Source organism: Cherax quadricarinatus, unplaced genomic scaffold (assembly GCF_038502225.1).
Source record: "Cherax quadricarinatus isolate ZL_2023a unplaced genomic scaffold, ASM3850222v1 Contig2817, whole genome shotgun sequence".
NCBI lineage: Eukaryota > Metazoa > Arthropoda > Malacostraca > Decapoda > Parastacidae > Cherax > Cherax quadricarinatus.
The window spans coordinates 17,039-39,496 of NW_027197843.1; the positions used below are offsets into that span (position 1 = coordinate 17,039).

General features: G+C 49.2%; 1 long non-coding RNA gene across 1 annotated transcript; it reads left to right on the forward strand.

Annotated features, from left to right (window-relative positions):
* Positions 1–5,805: 5,805 nt before the first annotated feature.
* LOC138851919 (uncharacterized) lies at positions 5,806–6,162 on the forward strand. Its single transcript, XR_011391492.1, has 2 exons — positions 5,806–5,853; positions 5,943–6,162. It is a non-coding gene; the product is annotated as an uncharacterized lncRNA (long non-coding RNA).
* Positions 6,163–22,458: the final 16,296 nt, after the last annotated feature.

The following is a 22,458-nucleotide window of genomic DNA, read 5'->3' on the forward strand; positions in this document are numbered from 1 at the left end:
TAAGGATGACCTGGTATGTGATAAAAGGATGACAATGTATGATACAAGGATGATCTGGTATATAATACAAGGATGACCAGGTATGTAATATCAGGATAACCTGGTATGGAATATAAGGATGACCTGGTATATGATATAAGGATGACCTAGCATGTGTTAAAAGGATGACCTGGTATGTAATGTAAGGATAACCAGGCATGTGATATAAGGACAACCTGGTATGTGACATAAAGATGACCTGTTATGGAATATAAGCATGACCTGGTATGAGATATAAGGATGACCTGATATGGAATATAATGATTACCTGGTATGTGATATAAGGATGACCTTGTATGTGATATAATGATGACCTGGTATGGAATATAAGGATGACCTTGTATGGGATATAAGGTTGACCTGGTATTGGATATGTGGATGGCCTGGTATGGAATATAAGAGTGACCTGTGAGGTATATAACAATGACCTGGTATGGGGTATAAGAGTGAACTGGTACGGGATATAAGGATGACCTGGTATGGAATATAAGGATGGCCTGGTATGGGATATAAGGATGACCTGGTATGGGATATGACAATGACCTGGCATGGGATATAAGGATGATCTGGTATGGGAGATAAGGATGACCTGGTATGGGATAAAAAGATGACCTGGTATGGGATATAAGGATGACCTGGTATGGGGTATATGGATGACTTGGTATGGGATATAAGGATGACCTGGTATGGGATATAAGGACGACTTGGTATGGGATATAAGAATGACCTGGTATGGAATATAAGGATGACCTGGTATGGGATATAACGATGACTTGGTATGGAATATAAGGATGACCTGGTATGGGATATAAGGTTGACCTTGTATGGAATATAAGAATGACCTGTTATGTGATATAAGGATGACCTGGTACGGAATATAAGGATGACCTGGTACGGAATATAAGGATGACCTGGTAAGGGATATAAGGATGACCTGGTATGGGATATAAGGATAAACTGGTATGGGATATAAGGATGACCTGGTATGGAATATAAGAATGACCTGTTATGCGATATAAGGATGACCTGGTATGGAATATAAGGATGACCTGGTAAGGGATATAAGAATGACCTGATATGGGATATAAGGATGGTCTGCTATGGGATATAAGGATCACCTGGCATGGGTATATGGATGACCTGGTATGGGATATAAGGATCACCTGGTATGGGTATATGGATGACCTGGTATGGGATATAAGGATGACCTGGTATGGGATATAAGGATGACCTGGTATGGGTATATGGATGACCTGGTATAGGATATAAGGATCACTTGGTATGGGATATAAGGATGACCTGGTATGGGATATAAGGATGACTTGGTATGGGATATAAGGATGACCTGGAATGGAATATAAGGATGACCTGGTATGGAATATAAGGATGATCTGGTATGGGATATAAGGTTGACCTATTATTGGATATGTGAAGTGCCTGGTATGAAATATAAGGGTGACCTGGTGTGGGATATAAGGATGGCCTGGTATGGAATATAAGGATGACCTGGTATGGGATATAAGGTTGATCTGGTTTGGGATATAAGGATGATCTGGTGTGCGATATAAGGATGATCTGGTGTGTGATATAAGGATGGCCCGGTATGGGATTTAAGGATGACCTGGTAAGTGATATAAGGGTTACCTGGTATGGGATATAAGGATGAACTGGTGTGTGATATAAGGATGACTTGGTATGGGATATAAGTTTGACCAGGTATGGGATATAAGGATGAACTGGTGTGTGATATAAGGATGACTTGGTATGGGATATAAGTTTGACCTGGTATGGGATATAAGGATGACCTGGTATGGCATGTAAGATGTCCTGGTATAGCATATGAGAATGACCTGGTATGGCATATAAGAATGATCTGGTATGGCATATGAGAATGACCTGTATGGCATATAAGAATGACCTGGTATAGCATATGAGAATGACCTGGTATGGCCTATAAGAATGACCTGGTATGGCATATAAAGATGTAGGTCACATCAAACTCCAGACACAACACAATGGAAGAGAAAAACGTAGGCAACACACCTGAGCTGACCAACACAATTCGTCACAAAACTGTTTTCTTTTCTATCATAATTTAATCTCGTGTATGTACTTTGTGGCCAAGAAATTAACACACAGTTTATTAAGTATCCTTTACTATAAATCCTCATTAACTATTAAAATTTCAACTCAGCTTCAACAATATCATTTTCACCGTCTTCAATCCATCTTCAACCATCTTCACCATCTTCAGCTCATCTTCAGCTTATCATCAACCGTCTCTTCCCACAACTCACTTCCAACCATCCACATTTTGCGTTTTATGTGAATGTTCAATGAGCGTTCTATTCCAGATCACAGTGTTCAATGTGTGTTCCCTTTCTCATCAAATTGTTCATTAAATGTTCTAAGTCATATCAACGTACCAGATCGACATTTCATGTTCCAACCAGCTTACGGAAATCTTGTCTCAGATCAAGTAATTGATGGGTTAACACAAACTTCTTACATTTTTACTCAAGGGTCCCCCACTTTATTTCTACATGGTTACTCATAGGTCGCCCTTAAACCAGGGTCTGCCTCGACGGCCGGTGAGTATCCTTTTTCGTCTTTCCCAGGTCCGCGTGTCCAGGAGTCCGCCTGTGTCCCCTCAGGCATTCTCCCTTCCCCACTTCCCCAGGGTCTGCCTCGACGGCCGGTGAGTATCCTTTTTCGTCTTTCCCAGGTCCGCGTGTCCAGGAGTCCGCCTGTGTCCCCTCAGGCATTCTCCCTTCCCCACTTCCCCAGGGTCTGCCTCGACGGCCGGTGAGTATCCTTTTTCGTCTTTCCCAGGTCCGCGTGTCCAGGAGTCCGCCTGTGTCCCCTCAGGCATTCTCCCTTCCCCACTTCCCCAGGGTCTGCCTCGACGGCCGGTGAGTATCCTTTTTCGTCTCTCCCAGGTCCGCGTGTCCAGGAGTCCGCCTGTGTCCCCTCAGGCATTCTCCCTTCCCCACTTCCCCAGGGTCTGCCTCGACGGCCGACGGTCGGTGAGTATCCTTTTTCGTCTCTCCCAGGTCCGCGTGTCCAGGAGTCCGCCTGTGTCCCCTCAGGCATTCTCCCTTCCCCACTTCCCCAGGGTCTGCCTCGACGGCCGGTGAGTATCCTTTTTCGTCTCTCCCAGGTCCGCGTGTCCAGGAGTCCGCCTGTGTCCCCTCAGGCATCCTCCCTTCCCCACTTCCCCAGGGTCTGCCTCGACGGCCGGTGAGTGTCCTTTTTCGTCTCTCCCAGGTCCGCGTGTCCAGGAGTCCGCCTGTGTCCCCTCAGGCATCCTCCCTTCCCCACTTCCCCAGGGTCTGCCTCGACGGCCGGTGAGTGTCCTTTTTCGTCTCTCCCAGGTCCGCGTGTCCAGGAGTCCGCCTGTGTCCCCTCAGGCATCCTCCCTTCCCCACTTCCCCAGGGTCTGCCTCGACGGCCGGTGAGTGTCCTTTTTCGTCTCTCCCAGGTCCGCGTGTCCAGGAGTCCGCCTGTGTCCCCTCAGGCATCCTCCCTTCCCCACTTCCCCAGGGTCTGCCTCGACAACCAGTGAGTGTCCTTTTTCGTCTCTCCCAGGTCCGCGTGTCCAGGAGTCCGCCTGTGTCCCCTCAGGCATCCTCCCTTCCCCACTTCCCCAGGGTCTGCCTCGACAACCAGTGAGTGTCCTTTTTCGGAGTCCACCTGTGTGAAGGCCAGGTGCTCCCCCTTCCCCACTACCCCCACACCCCAACCTTGCACCCCCCCCCGGGTCCGTGGTTCCAGGAGTCCACCTGTGTGAAGGCCAGGTGCTCCCCCTTCCCCACTACCCTCACACCCCAACCTTGCACACACCCCATCCCGGGTCCGTGGTTCCAGGAGTTCACCTGTGCGAAGGCCAGGTGCTCCCCCTTCCCTACTTCCCCCACACCCCAACCTTGCACTCCCCCCCCCGGGTCCGTGGTTCCAGGAGTCCACCTGTGTGACGCCAGGTGCTCCCCCTTCCCCACTACCCCCACACCCCAACCTTGCACCCCCCCCGGGTCCGTGGTTCCAGGAGTTCACCTGTGCGAAGGCCAGGTGCTCCCCCTTCCCCACTTCCCCCACACCCCAACCTTGCACCCCCCCCCGGGTCCGTGGTTCCAGGAGTTCACCTGTGCGAAGGCCAGGTGCTCCCCCTTCCCCACTTCCCCCACACCCCAACCTTGCACCCCCCCCCGGGTCCGTGGTTCCAGGAGTTCACCTGTGCGAAGGCCAGGTGCTCCCCCTTCCCCACTTCCCCCACACCCCAACCTTGCACCCCCCCCGGGTCCGTGGTTCCAGGAGTTCACCTGTGCGAAGGCCAGGTGCTCCCCCTTCCCCACTTCCCCCACACCCCAACCTTGCACCCCCCCCGGGTCCGTGGTTCCAGGAGTTCACCTGTGCGAAGGCCAGGTGCTCCCCCTTCCCCACTTCCCCCACACCTTGCACTCCCCCCCCCGGGTCCGTGGTGGTTCCAGGTTCCAGGAGTTCACCTGTGCGAAGGCCAGGTGCTCCCCCTTCCCCACTTCCCCCACACCCCAACCTTTCACACCCCCTCCCCCCGGGGTCCGTGGTTCCAGGAGTCCACCTGTGTGACGCCAGTTGCTCCCCCTTCCCCACTACCCCCACACCCCAACCTTGCCCCCCCCCCGGGTCCGTGGTTCCAGGAGTTCACCTGTGCGAAGGCCAGGTGCTCCCCCTTCCCCACGTCCCCCACACCCTTACCTTGCACTTCCCCCACACCCCACCCCCGGGTCCGTGGTTCCAGGAGTTCACCTGTGCGAAGGCCAGGTGCTCCCCCTTCCCCACTTCGCCCACACCCCAACCTTGCACTCCCCCACACCCCCCCCCCCCCAGGGTCCGCGGTTCCAGGAGTCCACCTGTGTGAAGGCCAGGTGCTCCCCCCCCCTTCCCCACTTCCCCCACACCCCAACCTTGCACCCCCGCCGGGTCCACACCCCAACCTTGCACCCTCCCCCCCGGGTCCGTGGTTCCAGGAGTTCACCTGTGCGAAGGCCAGGTGCTCCCCCTTCCCCACTTCCCCCACACCCCCCCGGGTCCGTGGTTCCAGGAGTCCACCTGTGTGACGCCAGGTGCTCCCCCTTCCCTACTACCCCCACACCCCAACCTTGCACCCCCACCCCCGGGTCCGTGGTTCCAGGAGTTCACCTGTGCGAAGGCCAGGTGCTCCCCCTTCCCCACTACCCCCACACCCCAACCTTGCACCCCCCCCCGGGTCCGTGGTTCCAGGAGTTCACCTGTGCGAAGGCCAGGTGCTCCCCCTTCCCCACTTCCCCCACACCCCAACCTTGCACTCCCGCCCCCGGGTCCGTGGTTCCAGGAGTCCACCTGTGTGAAGGCCAGGTGCTCCCCCTTCCCCACTTGCCCCACACCCCAACCTTGCACCCCTTCCCTGGGTCCGTGGTTCCAGGAGTTCACCTGTGCGAAGGCCAGGTGCTCCCCCTTCCCCACTTCCCCCACACCCCAACCTTGCACCCCCCCCGGGTCCGTGGTTCCAGGAGTTCACCTGTGCGAAGGCCAGGTGCTCCCCCTTCCCCACTTCCCCCACACCCCAACCTTGCACCCCCCCCGGGTCCGTGGTTCCAGGAGTTCACCTGTGCGAAGGCCAGGTGCTCCCCCTTCCCCACTTCCCCCACACCCCAACCTTGCACCCCCCCCGGGTCCGTGGTTCCAGGAGTCCACCTGTGTGACGCCAGGTGCTCCCCCTTCCCCACTTCCCCCACACCCCAACCTTGCACCCCCCCCGGGTCCGTGGTTCCAGGAGTTCACCTGTGCGAAGGCCAGGTGCTCCCCCTTCCCCACTTCCCCCACACCCCAACCTTGCACTCCCCCCCCGGGTCCGTGGTTCCAGGAGTCCACCTGTGTGACGCCAGGTGCTCCCCCTTCCCCACTTCCCCCACACCCCAACCTTGCACACCCAAGGTCTGCCTCAACAACCAGTGAGTATCCTTTCCGTCTCTCCCAGGTCCGCGTGTCCAGGAGTCCATCTGTCCGCCTTCAGATATTCTCCCTTCCCCACTTCCCCAAGGTATCCTCGCCTTTCCCAGGTCCATGTGTCCAGGAATCCATCCGTGGGCCCCCGGATGTCTCCCCTTCCTCACTTCCCTTAGGATATCTTCCAGCCTCAGCCTTCCCCAGGTTATGTATCCCTCCGTGATCTAGCCAGATGAGAACGAGGCCTTGTTTAGCTGGTCTACGGTAGAGACTGTCCAGGTGGGTGGAATTACAGGAGGGGACACACAGAAACTGCGTCCTGTAAATACACCCACCAAGACAGTCTAGACCGTAGATCAGCCAGACGCAGCCAAGCTACCGTCCAGTTCGACCACCAAGGCCTGGTCACTCAGTGAAAATTTGGGAGTTCTATTTATATTACACAATTCATCAACATTAAATATAAGTTTCTTTTTGTGCTTAATAAGCAGCTTAAGTGCATTTGTGAATGTTTTGTTGTAATAACTGTAATAAGTATTAAACTTCGTGTTTTTATTTTGTTATTTGTCTTATGTATTTGGAAAACGATCAGTTACAAGCGCCGCTCACAATGTTAATAAGTCACTTTATCTGACTTTTTGGGTTATCCTGGGTAATTTACATATTCGTTAATATGTATGATAGATTGTGTAAGTGTTTTTACATGTACTTGTACCTAAGTAAACTTACTTAACTTACTCATACACTTGTTTTTACACTCACTTACGCATTTCCGTAAACGAAGCTTGTGTGTTCACCATCATTCATACACTCATAAAACTGCGCACATGAGCACACACACACACACACACACACACACACACACACACACACACACACACACACACACACGTACTCATATACAACAGGCCTAGTGTCTAATCGACATGTGCCTAGGACAAAATGGTAACTAACACACACACACACACACACACACACACACACACACACACACACACACACACACACACACACACACACACACACACACACACACACACACACACACACACACACACACACACACACACACACACACACACACACACACACACACACACACACACACACACACACACACATGTATAAAACACACTCACTGCCTCTTACGCTAATATGTATGTAATCACAAATACACACACACACACACACACACACACACACACACACACACACACACACACACACACACACACACACACACACACACACACACACACACACACACGTATGTACACAAATTTGTACCCGTCCATATATGCACTCTAACTCACGGTTGTTAAAATTATGTTTGTCTTTTAAAAATAAAATCGAAAACTTGGAAGTAGAAGAAATCAGTCTACCTAAATGTTGGGTAAATCAGAAACTTTATATATTTCAATATTGTGATGAATAATGTTGGTTTCCGGTATTTTAAGACATCCATTATGAAAGGTGTGAAAAGTTACTAGTTTTAGACACTTGTGGGTCAGAGTGGGTATGATAGGACTTATGAGGCCAATAAGCAATAATGCCGGCGATAAATGGTATAAAATACCGACACGATGGAAAAATAAATACAAATCCAGTACAATGCGATGCTTTACTGACTACGTTTCTACGACACAGAGGGTGAAACGTAGTCAATAAAGGATTGCATTATACTGCATTTGTAGCTATTGTAGTTTAAAATCCGGGGCCAGGAGCTGCGACTCTCTCTCTCCAAACACAACTCTGTGAGAACTGGGGTGAGCACACACACCTCGGGGAACATCAATTCACAAGGCTGGTGCAGGAAGCAGTTGCATTCTAGGAGGACTTAATACCGCTTCGTGATTAATTATTCAGAAGTAATTTTCGGCTCATTTTCCCTCATCTGGAAGTGTTGTATTATTTAGATAGCCACATCGAGGCCATTTTCACGGTTGCCCTAGCAACGAGGTAGTACAGGGAATTGCCAGCAGCAATTGGCCAGATTCCTCGATCCCCCTTAGAGCACAGAATGACGAGCAGAAAAGAAAACAAGTGTAATTACCTCGGGGACATGCACGCAAACGCTGGAACATCAGGCTCTGTTGCATCTCGGCAACAGAGATGCAACAGAGCTGCTTGTTAGTTCACGTTGAAAAGACACGGCAAACTTCTGGCTGCAACGCCTGGAAGCCACCAGCAGTAGCTGCTCGTTTGGTGCTTCTTGCGGTCAGTGGCTATCCCCTGCTCTGTGAGAATCAAAAGCTTCAAGACCCGTAGTCACTCCACCTGCGTTGACGGAAGACAACTTTATACAAAGCACATAGCCAGAATATCTGTTGACCAGTGTATCCTTAACTGTGCTGAAAATGTTCCTCATTTGGGAATCAGAAACATTTGGGAATCAGAAAGCAGAAAATTAACGTTAAACAATGTAATGGTATAGAAAACCGACGTTGAAGAATGAGACGCTTTTACAGTCAGTTGCTTCTTCAGTCTAATACAGAGAAGATCGGTTTAAGATGAGGAAAAGAATGAGGTAATGGGTCTCTCAGCCTGGAGTCAATGTTTTCCATCAATAATGGACTGAACACAACTCTAGGCTGAGGGACTGATTACCTCATTCTCCTCATCTTTCACCATTCTTCTCTGTATTGGACTGAAGAAGCCACTGGCTGGCGAAACGTTTCCTCAATAAGAGTCTCAAATGCTGTAAAAGCGTCTCATTCTTCAACCTCGGTTTTCTATACCATTACATTGTTTAACGTTATTTTTTTTGCTTTCTGATTCCCAAATGATGAACATTCCCTGTCCTCTTCAATCCTAAGCCCGTTTCTTGCACTCTGTTTTCAGCAAAATTCTTGGTTGACATTATTTATGCTGAGTTGCGTTAGGTTAGGCTAGATTACATGTGGTTAAGTTAGATTATCATTAACAAAACGTACCAAATTATAATGTATCATAAAGCCAAAATATGCAATAACACATAATACTGTATACTATACTGCATACGGTAGTCTACAGTCAGACAATTGTATCCTTTCAGTGTCACAGTCACTTATCTAAGTAAAAGTAATGTATTGACTTTGATTAGGAGGACAAAATGTCTTTAATCCAGCCATAGTGCCGGCACCACTGAACAGGTCGCCATCTGACAGTCAGTCCTTAGCCTTGCCATAGCGCCAGCATCACTGAACAGGTCTTCATCTGACAGTCATGCCTCAATCCCGCCGTAATGCCAGTACTGCTGAATGAATCAGTCTATGGTAAAGATCTGCTTCAGGTGAGTTTCCTTTGGTGACTAAATGAAGACCATCAAAGCACCCATGTAAGCTATTAATATTTAGGCTTCTGACTCACGAGATTTAAACACGACTGCGAACAAACCACGGAACGGGTGAGTCCTAAAACGTTATGGGTTCAAGTTTCATGCGTTCCGTGATTTGTGCTCCTAAATGATACCCATCTGGTGGTGTTATCGGTTGAGATATTGTTCGTCGTGGCTCTTCATTGACTGGAAGGTTAATCAGGCTGTTTGTGCCCGTGGCACACAGTTCATTGCAGTCAAAACCCGTTCGTTTACCAGGAACTGCTTGAAATAATTATCTTTTCTGGATGACAGGTGTGTGTACGTGATATTTGGAAACTCTTAGTGGATTCACGAAATCTTGATGACGCGATTGCAAACAAACCATACCACGGATGGGGCTTGAACCCGTTATATGATAGGGAAACCCGTCAAGGAGACAAAATATAACAGAGAAACTAATCCATGGCCATGCAATATGGCAGTGAAACCAGTCAATGGCGATGGAATAGGACAGGGAAAGCCATCCAGGGCGACTGAATATGACAGATAAACCCGTCCATGGCGACGATATTTCACAGGGAACCTGTCCAGTGTGATAAAATATGACAGGCAAACCTGTCAAGCCCGATGAAATATGGCAGCGAAATCCGTTCAGGGCGACGAAATATATAAGGGCGTAAAGGGAGACGGAATAAGACGAAATAAGACAAGGAAACACGTCGAGGGAGATGAAATATCACAGGTAAACCCGTCCAGGACGAGGAAAAATGTCAGGGATACCCGTCCAGGGCGACGAAATTTGACATGTAAACCAGTCCAGGACGACGAAATGTGACAGGGAAACCCATCCAGAGTGACGAAATATGACAGGGGAACCCGAACTGGGAGACGAAATATGACAGAAATTCATCCAGGGCGACCAAATATGAGAGGATGAAACGTCAAGGGAGAAAAAATGACAGAAATCTGTCTATTGCTTAAAAATATGACAGTGAAACCCGTCCAGGGCAACGAAATATTACAGAGAAACCCATTCAGGGCTACGAAATATCACAATGAAACCCGTCGAGGGAGATGAAATATCACAGGTAAACCCGTCCAGGACGATGAAAAATGACAGGGATACCCGTCCAGGGTGATGGAATGTGAAGCTCAAATACGTCCATAACGAAGAAATATGAAAGAGAAACTCGTCTTGGGCAACGAAATTTGAGAGCGAAACCTGTCCAGGGCGACGAAATATGACAGGAAAACCTGTCCAGGACGATGAAATATGAGAGGGAAACCCGTCTAGGGCGACGAAATATGAGAGTGAAACCCGTCCAGGGCAACGTAAGCAAGCAAACAAGTTTAGGTAAGATCCCAGTGGGATGAGCGGGGAAGATGGGACAGATGAAGAATAGCTCTGGAGAGGAGTGTTTTTAGTAAGAGAAATAGAGCCAGGGCTTAACCCAACAGCTAAGGCGATCGTGGGGCAGACTTGAGAACAGGAATAGCAGGGACTGTTGCATTGAACTTGTTGTAGTTGAAGTCTTGAATCTTGAGTAGCTGGCAGCAGGCTAGGTCACATCAGAGGGTAGAACACATATGGGAGTTATAGGAGTAACTGAGGAGGCAGGTTAGCAATGGAGCCATTTTCAAACTTTTTGAAGCTGCTTCTAGATAGGTGGTATAATTTAGCCTTGTTGCTGAAGGTGAAACGTAGAGGCTTGATGAACTCAAGAACTTGGGTGAGTGTGAAGTGAAGCGGTGATTCACATGCATACTTGACTGTTCCAGCACCGAGGCTTTTGTAGAGTTCAGTACAGGTCATGGTGTCAGTATTTGAAGGAGAAGTGTAAAAGGTAAGGTTTTCCCATGAGGGTTTACTGGAGTCGTCGTTATCTTCCTCTTCTGGAGTGGATTCACTGGGAGAATCTACAATGGTGGTAGCAGGTGACTGAGGGTCGACAGGAGCAGCTGTGAGGTGTAATGGTTGTGTAACAGCAGGCTGGGAGAGGTGGGAGGCGGTGGTTGAGGCAACTTGATCAACGTTGTCAGCGGTGGAAGTGGTTATAGAAGTTACAGGAGCAGTTGCTTGGGCAGGAGACAGGTCTGTAGGTGCAGTAAAGTTCAGGACGTTGGGAAGGATCTTGAGGATGTCTGCTGAAGGTGTGGAGTCCGGAAAATTGAAGGCAGGCATGTTGTTCAGACGGAATAGTTCGTTAATAGTGGTGTTGAAAGTGCCGGGGCTTGCTGCGTTTGCAAGGTGTGCATACACCATGCAGTACAGCACCTTGGAAGGAGCACCGTCTGGGAGTGGAGAGAGGGAGTTGCTGGGCGATGGTGCCTGTAGATTAGCGTGTAGAGTCTTGATGGCGTCGGTTTGTGGTTTGGTTATTGCAGCATATGTCGGTGAATTGGAGGTTTTCTTCAGAACTTTAGTTTTCTTCAATATGATTTCTTTCCTGAGTGGGCACTTAGCTGCAAGGGTATGATGATTACCCTTGCAGTTAAGACATGTTGGTGTTGTAGTAATGGTGCAGGATCTGAAATCGTGTCCATCATTCCCACATTTTGAACAAAACTTCTTATTCTTGATGGGGCAGTCCTTGGTGGTGTGATTATAGGAGTAGCAGGTCCAGCAGTGGGAGATGTATGTGAAACGTTCTTGTTCTATATGACTTGGGTGAATGTGGTAATATGAGATGGCCAGACCGTCAGAGAGAGCTTGGGCAGCCATGGAGATGTCTGAGAATGTAATCTTTAGCATTGATGTGGCGTTGGGGATCTTGGAGATGCTGTCTACCGAGGCCCACGTGTTTTGTTCCTCAATAGATGTCTTCAGTGCTTCAGTAGAGAGAGAGGTGACGATATTGTCAAGTCTTTTCACAAAGACCGAACGTTTCGACTTCAAGAATGGAGACGGGGATAGAGTGAATTGTTGTGTTTGTAGGGTCCTGATTGAAGAGTCGTCCATTAGTTTTAGTGCTTCCGTGTCATCTGTGCAGACGACAATGAAGGAGTCTTTCAGAGAGTGGATTACCGTAAATTTGACCTGCAGGCAGGTCCTAACGACGGTAGCTAAAGCTAACTTCGAGGAGTCATTTATTGCACCATTCACAGGCTTGATTTTCACACGATTCGACAGCATTGTGAAAAGGATATCACGTTTGTAGAATATAAATTCTACACCCCGACAGGGTCGAAGAGAGGCTTCTTGCGGTGTAGAGCAACTGTATGAGGAAACCTGTCAGGAGCGACAAAATAAGACAGGAAAAACATCCATGGCGATAAAATATGACAGCGAAAGCAGTCATGGGCGATGGAATAGACAGGGAAAGCCATCCAGGGCGACTGAATATGACAGAGATACCCGTTCATGGCGACGATATTTGACATGGAACATGTCTAATGTGATGTAATATGACAGGGAAACTCGTCCAGGGCAACGAAAAATGACAGGAAAACCCCCCAGGGCGACGAAATATATTATAGAAACCCGTACAGGGCGACGATATATGACAGGGAAACTAATCCTAGGTGATGAAATATGACAGCGAAAGTAGTAAGGGCGATAGAATAAGACAAGGAAAGCCGTCCAGGGTGACTGAATTTGACAGAGAAACCCGTCCAGGGTGACGAAATATGACAGGGAAAGCCGTCCTGGGCGAAGAAATATGTCAGGGAAACCCGCCTAGATCTATGGAATATGACGGGTTTTTTTTTTTTTTATTATCACACCGGCCGATTCCCACCAAGGCAGGGTGGCCCGAAAAAGAAAAACTTTCACCATCATTCACTCCATCACTGTCTTGCCAGAAGGGTGCTTTACACTACAGTTTTTAAACTGCAACATTAACACCCCTCCTTCAGAGTGCAGGCACTGTACTTCCCATCTCCAGGACTCAAGTCCGGCCTGCCGGTTTCCCTGAATCCCTTCATAAATGTTACTTTGCTCACACTCCAACAGCACGTCAAGTATTAAAAACCATTTGTCTCCATTCACTCCTATCAAACACGCTCACGCATGCCTGCTGGAAGTCCAAGCCCCTCGCACACAAAACCTCCTTTACCCCCTCCCTCCAACCCTTCCTAGGCCGACCCCTACCCCGCCTTCCTTCCACTACAGACTGATACACTCTTGAAGTCATTCTGTTTCGCTCCATTCTCTCTACATGTCCGAACCACCTCAACAACCCTTCCTCAGCCCTCTGGACAACAGTTTTGGTAATCCCGCACCTCCTCCTAACTTCCAAACTACGAATTCTCTGCATTATATTCACACCACACATTGCCCTCAGACATGACATCTCCACTGCCTCCAGCCTTCTCCTCGCTGCAACATTCATCACCCACGCTTCACACCCATATAAGAGCGTTGGTAAAACTATACTCTCATACATTCCCCTCTTTGCCTCCAAGGACAAAGTTCTTTGTCTCCACAGACTCCTAAGTGCACCACTCACTCTTTTTCCCTCATCAATTCTATGATTCACCTCATCTTTCATAGACCCATCCGCTGACACGTCCACTCCCAAATATCTGAATACGTTCACCTCCTCCATACTCTCTCCCTCCAATCTGATATTCAATCTTTCATCACCTAATCTTTTTGTTATCCTCATAACCTTACTCTTTCCTGTATTCACCTTTAATTTTCTTCTTTTGCACACCCTACCAAATTCATCCACCAATCTCTGCAACTTCTCTTCAGAATCTCCCAAGAGCACAGTGTCATCAGCAAAGAGCAGCTGTGACAACTCCCACTTTGTGTGTGATTCTTTATCTTTTAACTCCACGCCTCTTGCCAAGACCCTCGCATTTACTTCTCTTACAACCCCATCTATAAATATATTAAACAACCACGGTGACATCACACATCCTTGTCTAAGGCCTACTTTTACTGGGAAAAAATTTCCTTCTTTCCTACATACTCTAACTTGAGCCTCACTATCCTCGTAAAAACTCTTCACTGCTTTCAGTAACCTACCTCCTACACCATACACTTGCAACATCTGCCACATTGCCCCCCTATCCACCCTGTCATACGCCTTTTCCAAATCCATAAATGCCACAAAGACCTCTTTAGCCTTATCTAAATACTGTTCACTTATATGTTTCACTGTAAACACCTGGTCCACACACCCCCTACCTTTCCTAAAGCCTCCTTGTTCATCTGCTATCCTATTCTCCGTCTTACTCTTAATTCTTTCAATTATAACTCTACCATACACTTTACCAGGTACACTCAACAGACTTATCCCCCTATAATTTTTGCACTCTCTTTTATCCCCTTTGCCTTTATACAAAGGAACTATGCATGCTCTCTGCCAATCCCTAGGTACCTTACCCTCTTCCATACATTTATTAAATAATTGCACCAACCACTCCAAAACTATATCCCCACCTGCTTTTAACATTTCTATCTTTATCCCATCAATCCCGGCTGCCTTACCCCCTTTCATTTTACCTACTGCCTCACGAACTTCCCCCACACTCACAACTGGCTCTTCCTCACTCCTACAAGATGTTATTCCTCCTTGCCCTATACACGAAATCACAGCTTCCCTATCTTCATCAACATTTAACAATTCCTCAAAATATTCCTTCCATCTTCCCAATACCTCTAACTCTCCATTTAATAACTCTCCTCTCCTATTTTTAACTGACAAATCCATTTGTTCTCTAGGCTTTCTTAACTTGTTAATCTCACTCCAAAACTTTTTCTTATTTTCAACGAAATTTGTTGATAACATCTCACCCACTCTCTCATTTGCTCTCTTTTTACATTGCTTCACCACTCTCTTAACTTCTCTCTTTTTCTCCATATACTCTTCCCTCCTTGCATCACTTCTACTTTGTAAAAACTTCTCATATGCTAACTTTTTCTCCCTTACTACTCTCTTTACATCATCATTCCACCAATCGCTCCTCTTCCCTCCTGCACCCACTTTCCTGTAACCACAAACTTCTGCTGAACACTCTAACACTACATTTTTAAACCTACCCCATACCTCTTCGACCCCATTGCCTATGCTCTCATTAGCCCATCTATCCTCCAATAGCTGTTTATATCTTACCCTAACTGCCTCCTCTTTTAGTTTATAAACCTTCACCTCTCTCTTCCCTGATGCTTCTATTCTCCTTGTATCCCATCTACCTTTTACTCTCAGTGTAGCTACAACTAGAAAGTGATCTGATATATCTGTGGCCCCTCTATAAACATGTACATCCTGAAGTCTACTCAACAGTCTTTTATCTACCAATACATAATCCAACAAACTACTGTCATTTCGCCCTACATCATATCGTGTATACTTATTTATCCTCTTTTTCTTAAAATATGTATTACCTATAACTAAACCCCTTTCTATACAAAGTTCAATCAAAGGGCTCCCAGTATCATTTACACCTGGCACCCCAAACTTACCTACCACACCCTCTCTAAAAGTTTCTCCTACTTTAGCATTCAAGTCCCCTACCACAATTACTCTCTCACTTGGTTCAAAGGCTCCTATACATTCACTTAACATCTCCCAAAATCTCTCTCTCTCCTCTGCATTCCTCTCTTCTCCAGGTGCATACACGCTTATTATGACCCACTTCTCGCATCCAACCTTTACTTTAATCCACATAATTCTTGAATTTACACATTCATATTCTCTTTTCTCCTTCCATAACTGATCATTTAACATTACTGCTACCCCTTCCTTTGCTCTAACTCTCTCAGATACTCCAGATTTAATCCCATTTATTTCCCCCCACTGAAACTCTCCTACCCCCTTCAGCTTTGTTTCGCTTAGGGCCAGGACATCCAACTTCTTTTCATTCATAACATCAGCAATCATCTGTTTCTTGTCATCCGCACTACATCCACGCACATTTAAGCAACCCAGTTTTATAAAGTTTTTCTTCTTCTCTTTTTTAGTAATTGTATACAGGAGAAGGGGTTACTAGCCCATTGCTCCCGGCATTTTAGTCGCCTCATACGACACGCATGGCTTACGGAGGAAAGATTCTTTTCCACTTCCCCATGGACAATAGAAGAAATAAAAAAGAACAAGAGCTATTTAGAAAAAGGAGAAAAACCTAGATGTATGTATATATATATATGCATGTGCGTGTCTGTGAAGTGTGACCAAAGTGTAAGTAGGAGTAGCAAGATATCCCTGTTATCTTAGCGTGTTTATGAGACAGAAAAAGAAACCAGCAATCCTGGGTGGTTGCTGTCTACCAACCTACTACAATTTACTTAATGAAATTGGGAAATTTAAACTTATATAAAATCAATGACAAACTGTGTTTTAATAAAGTTCATCAATGATAAAAGTTAAACGCATCAAAAAAATCAATCTGGAGTAACTGATCTGATTCCAAGTTTTTAAACTTTTATTAAAATTTCTAATTTTTATTTATTCAAAGTAAACAAATGTGTTATTATGTTTATTATACAATATATTGTTATTAATAATGTGAAGACAATCAGAAGGAACATTCATTAGTTATTGAAGGAAAAGTGAATATCATTATTCAGTCAATAAAACTGATAAACCAGGATTTACGTCAACCAAAACAGTGTGAGCCGTTTGGTCGGAAAACCAAACCATTGGTAAAAATTTGAAGCCGATCTGATGAGTCATTCTATAGTATTTCACAGACTCCGAAGATTCCAATTTTTATATTATTAACAATTTTATTACAACGACAAATTTCTCTGCAGGTAAAGCGAAGTAATAAGTAATTTCCTCGACTTAACTTTCTTCGGAAGTTCATGCCACTCCTTAACTCTCTTCCGGAGCTCTTGCCACTCCTTAACTCTCTTCCGGAGCTCTTGCCACTCCTTAACTCTCTTCCGGAGCTCTTGCCGCTCCTCAACTCTCTTCCGGAGCTCTTGCCACTCCTTAACTCTCTTCCGGAGCTCTTGCCACTCCTCAACTCTCTTCCGGAGCTCTTGCCACTCCTTAACTCTCTTCCGGAGCTCTTGCCGCTCCTTAACTCTCTTCCGGAGCTCTTGCCACTCCTTAACTCTCTTCCGGAGCTCTTGCCACTCCTCAACTCTCTTCCGGAGCTCTTGCCACTCCTCAACTCTCTTCCGGAGCTCTTGCCACTCCTTAACTCTCTTCCGGAGCTCTTGCCGCTCCTCAACTCTCTTCCGGAGCTCTTGCCACTCCTCAACTCTCTTCCGGAGCTCTTGCCACTCCTCAACTCTCTTCCGGAGCTCTTGCCACTCCTTAACTCTCTTCCGGAGCTCTTGCCGCTCCTCAACTCTCTTCCGGAGCTCTTGCCACTCCTCAACTCTCTTCCGGAGCTCTTGCCACTCCTTAACTCTCTTCCGGAGCTCTTGCCACTCCTCAACTCTCTTCCGGAGCTCTTGCCACTCCTCAACTCTCTTCCGGAGCTCTTGCCGCTCCTCAACTCTCTTCCGGAGCTCTTGCCACTCCTTAACTCTCTTCCGGAGCTCTTGCCGCTCCTCAACTCTCTTCCGGAGCTCTTGCCACTCCTCAACTCTCTTCCGGAGCTCTTGCCACTCCTCAACTCTCTTCCGGAGCTCTTGCCGCTCCTCAACTCTCTTCCGGAGCTCTTGCCGCTCCTCAACTCTCTTCCGGAGCTCTTGCCACTCCTTAACTCTCTTCCGGAGCTCTTGCCACTCCTCAACTCTCTTCCGGAGCTCTTGCCACTCCTTAACTCTCTTCCGGAGCTCTTGCCGCTCCTCAACTCTCTTCCGGAGCTCTTGCCACTCCTCAACTCTCTTCCGGAGCTCTTGCCGCTCCTCAACTCTCTTCCGGAGCTCTTGCCACTCCTCAACTCTCTTCCGGAGCTCTTGCCACTCAACTCTCTTCCGGAGCTCTTGCCACTCCTCAACTCTCTTCCGGAGCTCTTGCCACTCCTTAACTCTCTTCCGGAGCTCTTGCCACTCCTTAACTCTCTTCCGGAGCTCTTGCCACTCCTTAACTCTCTTCCGGAGCTCTTGCCACTCCTCAACTCTCTTCCGGAGCTCTTGCCACTCCTCAACTCTCTTCCGGAGCTCTTGCCACTCCTCAACTCTCTTCCGGAGCTCTTGCCACTCCTCAACTCTCTTCCGGAGCTCTTGCCACTCCTCAACTCTCTTCCGGAGCTCTTGCCACTCCTCAACTCTCTTCCGGAGCTCTTGCCACTCCTTAACTCTCTTCCGGAGCTCTTGCCACTCCTCAACTCTCTTCCGGAGCTCTTGCCACTCCTCAACTCTCTTCCGGAGCTCTTGCCACTCCTCAACTCTCTTCCGGAGCTCTTGCCACTCCTTAACTCTCTTCCGGAGCTCTTGCCACTCCTTAACTCTCTTCCGGAGCTCTTGCCACTCCTCAACTCTCTTCCGGAGCTCTTGCCACTCCTCAACTCTCTTCCGGAGCTCTTGCCACTCCTCAACTCTCTTCCGGAGCTCTTGCCACTCCTTAACTCTCTTCCGGAGCTCTTGCCACTCCTCAACTCTCTTCCGGAGCTCTTGCCACTCCTCAACTCTCTTCCGGAGCTCTTGCCACTCCTCAACTCTCTTCCGGAGCTCTTGCCGCTCCTTAACTCTCTTCCGGAGCTCTTGCCGCTCCTCAACTCTCTTCCGGAGCTCTTGCCACTCCTCAACTCTCTTCCGGAGCTCTTGCCACTCCTCAACTCTCTTCCGGAGCTCTTGCCACTCCTCAACTCTCTTCCGGAGCTCTTGCCACTCCTCCTCAACTCTCTTCCGGAGCTCTTGCCACTCCTCAACTCTCTTCCGGAGCTCTTGCCACTCCTCAACTCTCTTCCGGAGCTCTTGCCACTCCTCAACTCTCTTCCGGAGCTCTTGCCACTCCTCAACTCTCTTCCGGAGCTCTTGCCACTCCTCAACTCTCTTCCGGAGCTCTTGCCGCTCCTCAACTCTCTTCCGGAGCTCTTGCCACTCCTCAACTCTCTTCCGGAGCTCTTGCCACTCCTTCCGGAACTCAACTCTCTTCCGGAGCTCTTGCCCTCCTCAACTCTCTTCCGGAGCTCTTGCCACTCCTCAACTCTCTTCCGGAGCTCTTGCCACTCCTCAACTCTCTTCCGGAGCTCTTGCCGCTCCTCAACTCTCTTCCGGAGCTCTTGCCACTCCTCAACTCTCTTCCGGAGCTCTTGCCACTCCTTAACTCTCTTCCGGAGCTCTTGCCGCTCCTCAACTCTCTTCCGGAGCTCTTGCCGCTCCTCAACTCTCTTCCGGAGCTCTTGCCACTCCTTAACTCTCTTCCGGAGCTCTTGCCACTCCTCAACTCTCTTCCGGAGCTCTTGCCACTCCTCAACTCTCTTCCGGAGCTCTTGCCACTCCTTAACTCTCTTCCGGAGCTCTTGCCGCTCCTCAACTCTCTTCCGGAGCTCTTGCCACTCCTCAACTCTCTTCCGGAGCTCTTGCCACTCCTCAACTCTCTTCCGGAGCTCTTGCCACTCCTCAACTCTCTTCCGGAGCTCTTGCCACTCCTTAACTCTCTTCCGGAGCTCTTGCCACTCCTCAACTCTCTTCCGGAGCTCTTGCCACTCCTCAACTCTCTTCCGGAGCTCTTGCCACTCCTCAACTCTCTTCCGGAGCTCTTGCCACTCCTTAACTCTCTTCCGGAGCTCTTGCCACTCCTCAACTCTCTTCCGGAGCTCTTGCCACTCCTCAACTCTCTTCCGGAGCTCTTGCCGCTCCTCAACTCTCTTCCGGAGCTCTTGCCGCTCCTCAACTCTCTTCCGGAGCTCTTGCCACTCCTCAACTCTCTTCCGGAGCTCTTGCCACTCCTCAACTCTCTTCCGGAGCTCTTGCCACTCCTCAACTCTCTTCCGGAGCTCTTGCCACTCCTCAACTCTCTTCCGGAGCTCTTGCCACTCCTCAACTCTCTTCCGGAGCTCTTGCCACTCCTCAACTCTCTTCCGGAGCTCTTGCCACTCCTCAACTCTCTTCCGGAGCTCTTGCCGCTCCTCAACTCTCTTCCGGAGCTCTTGCCACTCCTCAACTCTCTTCCGGAGCTCTTGCCACTCCTCAACTCTCTTCCGGAGCTCTTGCCACTCCTCAACTCTCTTCCGGAGCTCTTGCCACTCCTCAACTCTCTTCCGGAGCTCTTGCCACTCCTCAACTCTCTTCCGGAGCTCTTGCCACTCCTCAACTCTCTTCCGGAGCTCTTGCCACTCCTCAACTCTCTTCCGGAGCTCTTGCCACTCCTCAACTCTCTTCCGGAGCTCTTGCCACTCCTCAACTCTCTTCCGGAGCTCTTGCCACTCCTCAACTCTCTTCCGGAGCTCTTGCCACTCCTCAACTCTCTTCCGGAGCTCTTGCCACTCCTCAACTCTCTTCCGGAGCTCTTGCCACTCCTCAACTCTCTTCCGGAGCTCTTGCCACTCCTCAACTCTCTTCCGGAGCTCTTGCCACTCCTCAACTCTCTTCCGGAGCTCTTGCCACTCCTCAACTCTCTTCCGGAGCTCTTGCCACTCCTCAACTCTCTTCCGGAGCTCTTGCCACTCCTCAACTCTCTTCCGGAGCTCTTGCCACTCCTCAACTCTCTTCCGGAGCTCTTGCCACTCCTCAACTCTCTTCCGGAGCTCTTGCTACTCCTCAACTCTCTTCCGTAGCTCTTGCCACTCCTCAACTCTCTTCCGGAGCTCTTGCCACTGCTCAACTCTCTTCCGGAGCTCTTGCCACTCCTCAACTCTCTTCCGGAGCTCTTGCCACTCCTCAACTCTCTTCCGGAGCTCTTGCCACTCCTCAACTCTCTTCCGGAGCTCTTGCCACTCCTCAACTCTCTTCCGGAGCTCTTGCCACTCCTCAACTCTCTTCCGGAGCTCTTGCCACTCCTCAACTCTCTTCCGGAGCTCTTGCCACTCCTCAACTCTCTTCCGGAGCTCTTGCCACTCCTCAACTCTCTTCCGGAGCTCTTGCCACTCCTCAACTCTCTTCCGGAGCTCTTGCCACTCCTCAACTCTCTTCCGGAGCTCTTGCCACTCCTCAACTCTCTTCCGGACTCCTAACTTCTTCCGGAGCTCTTGCCACTCCTCAACTCTCTTCCGGAGCTCTTGCCACTCCTCAACTCTCTTCCGGAGCTCTTGCCACTCCTCAACTCTCTTCCGGAGCTCTTGCCACTCCTCAACTCTCTTCCGGAGCTCTTGCCACTCCTCAACTCTCTTCCGGAGCTCTTGCCACTCCTCAACTCTCTTCCGGAGCTCTTGCCACTCCTCAACTTTCTTCCGGAGCTCTTGCCACTCCTCAACTCTCTTCCGGAGCTCTTGCCACTCCTCAACTCTCTTCCGGAGCTCTTGCCACTCCTCAACTCTCTTCCGGAGCTCTTGCCACTCCTCAACTTTCTTCCGGAGCTCTTGCCACTCCTCAACTTTCTTCCGGAGCTCTTGCCGCTCCTCAGCTCTCTTCCGGAGCTCTTGCCTCTCCTCAACTCTCTTCCGGCGCTCTTGCCACTCAACTCTCTTCCGGAGCTCTTGCCGCTCCTCAACTCTCTTTTGGAGCTCTTGCCACTCCTCAACTCTCTTCCGGAGCTCTTGCCACTCCTCAACTCTCTTCCGGAGCTCTTGCCACTCCTCAACTCTCTTCCGGAGCTCTTGCCACTCCTCAACTCTCTTCCGGAGCTCTTGCCACTCCTCAACTCTCTTCCGGAGCTCTTGCCACTCCTCAACTCTCTTCCGGAGCTCTTGCCACTCCTCAACTCTCTTCCGGAGCTCTTGCCACTCCTCAACTCTCTTCCGGAGCTCTTGCCACTCCTCAACTCTCTTCCGGAGCTCTTGCCACTCCTCAACTCTCTTCCGGAGCTCTTGCCACTCCTCAACTCTCTTCCGGAGCTCTTGCCACTCCTCAACTCTCTTCCGGAGCTCTTGCCACTCCTCAACTCTCTTCCGGAGCTCTTGCCACTCCTCAACTCTCTTCCGGAGCTCTTGCCACTCCTCAACTCTCTTCCGGAGCTCTTGCCACTCCTCAACTCTCTTCCGGAGCTCTTGCCGCTCCTCAACTCTCTTCCGGAGCTCTTGCCACTCCTCAACTCTCTTCCGGAGCTCTTGCCACTCCTCAACTTTCTTCCAGAGCTCTTGCCACTCCTCAACTCTCTTCCGGAGCTCTTGCCACTCCTCAACTTTCTTCCAGAACTCTTGCCACTCCTCAACTTTCTTCCGGAGCTCTTGCCACTCCTCAACTTTCTTCCGGAGCTCTTGCCACTCCT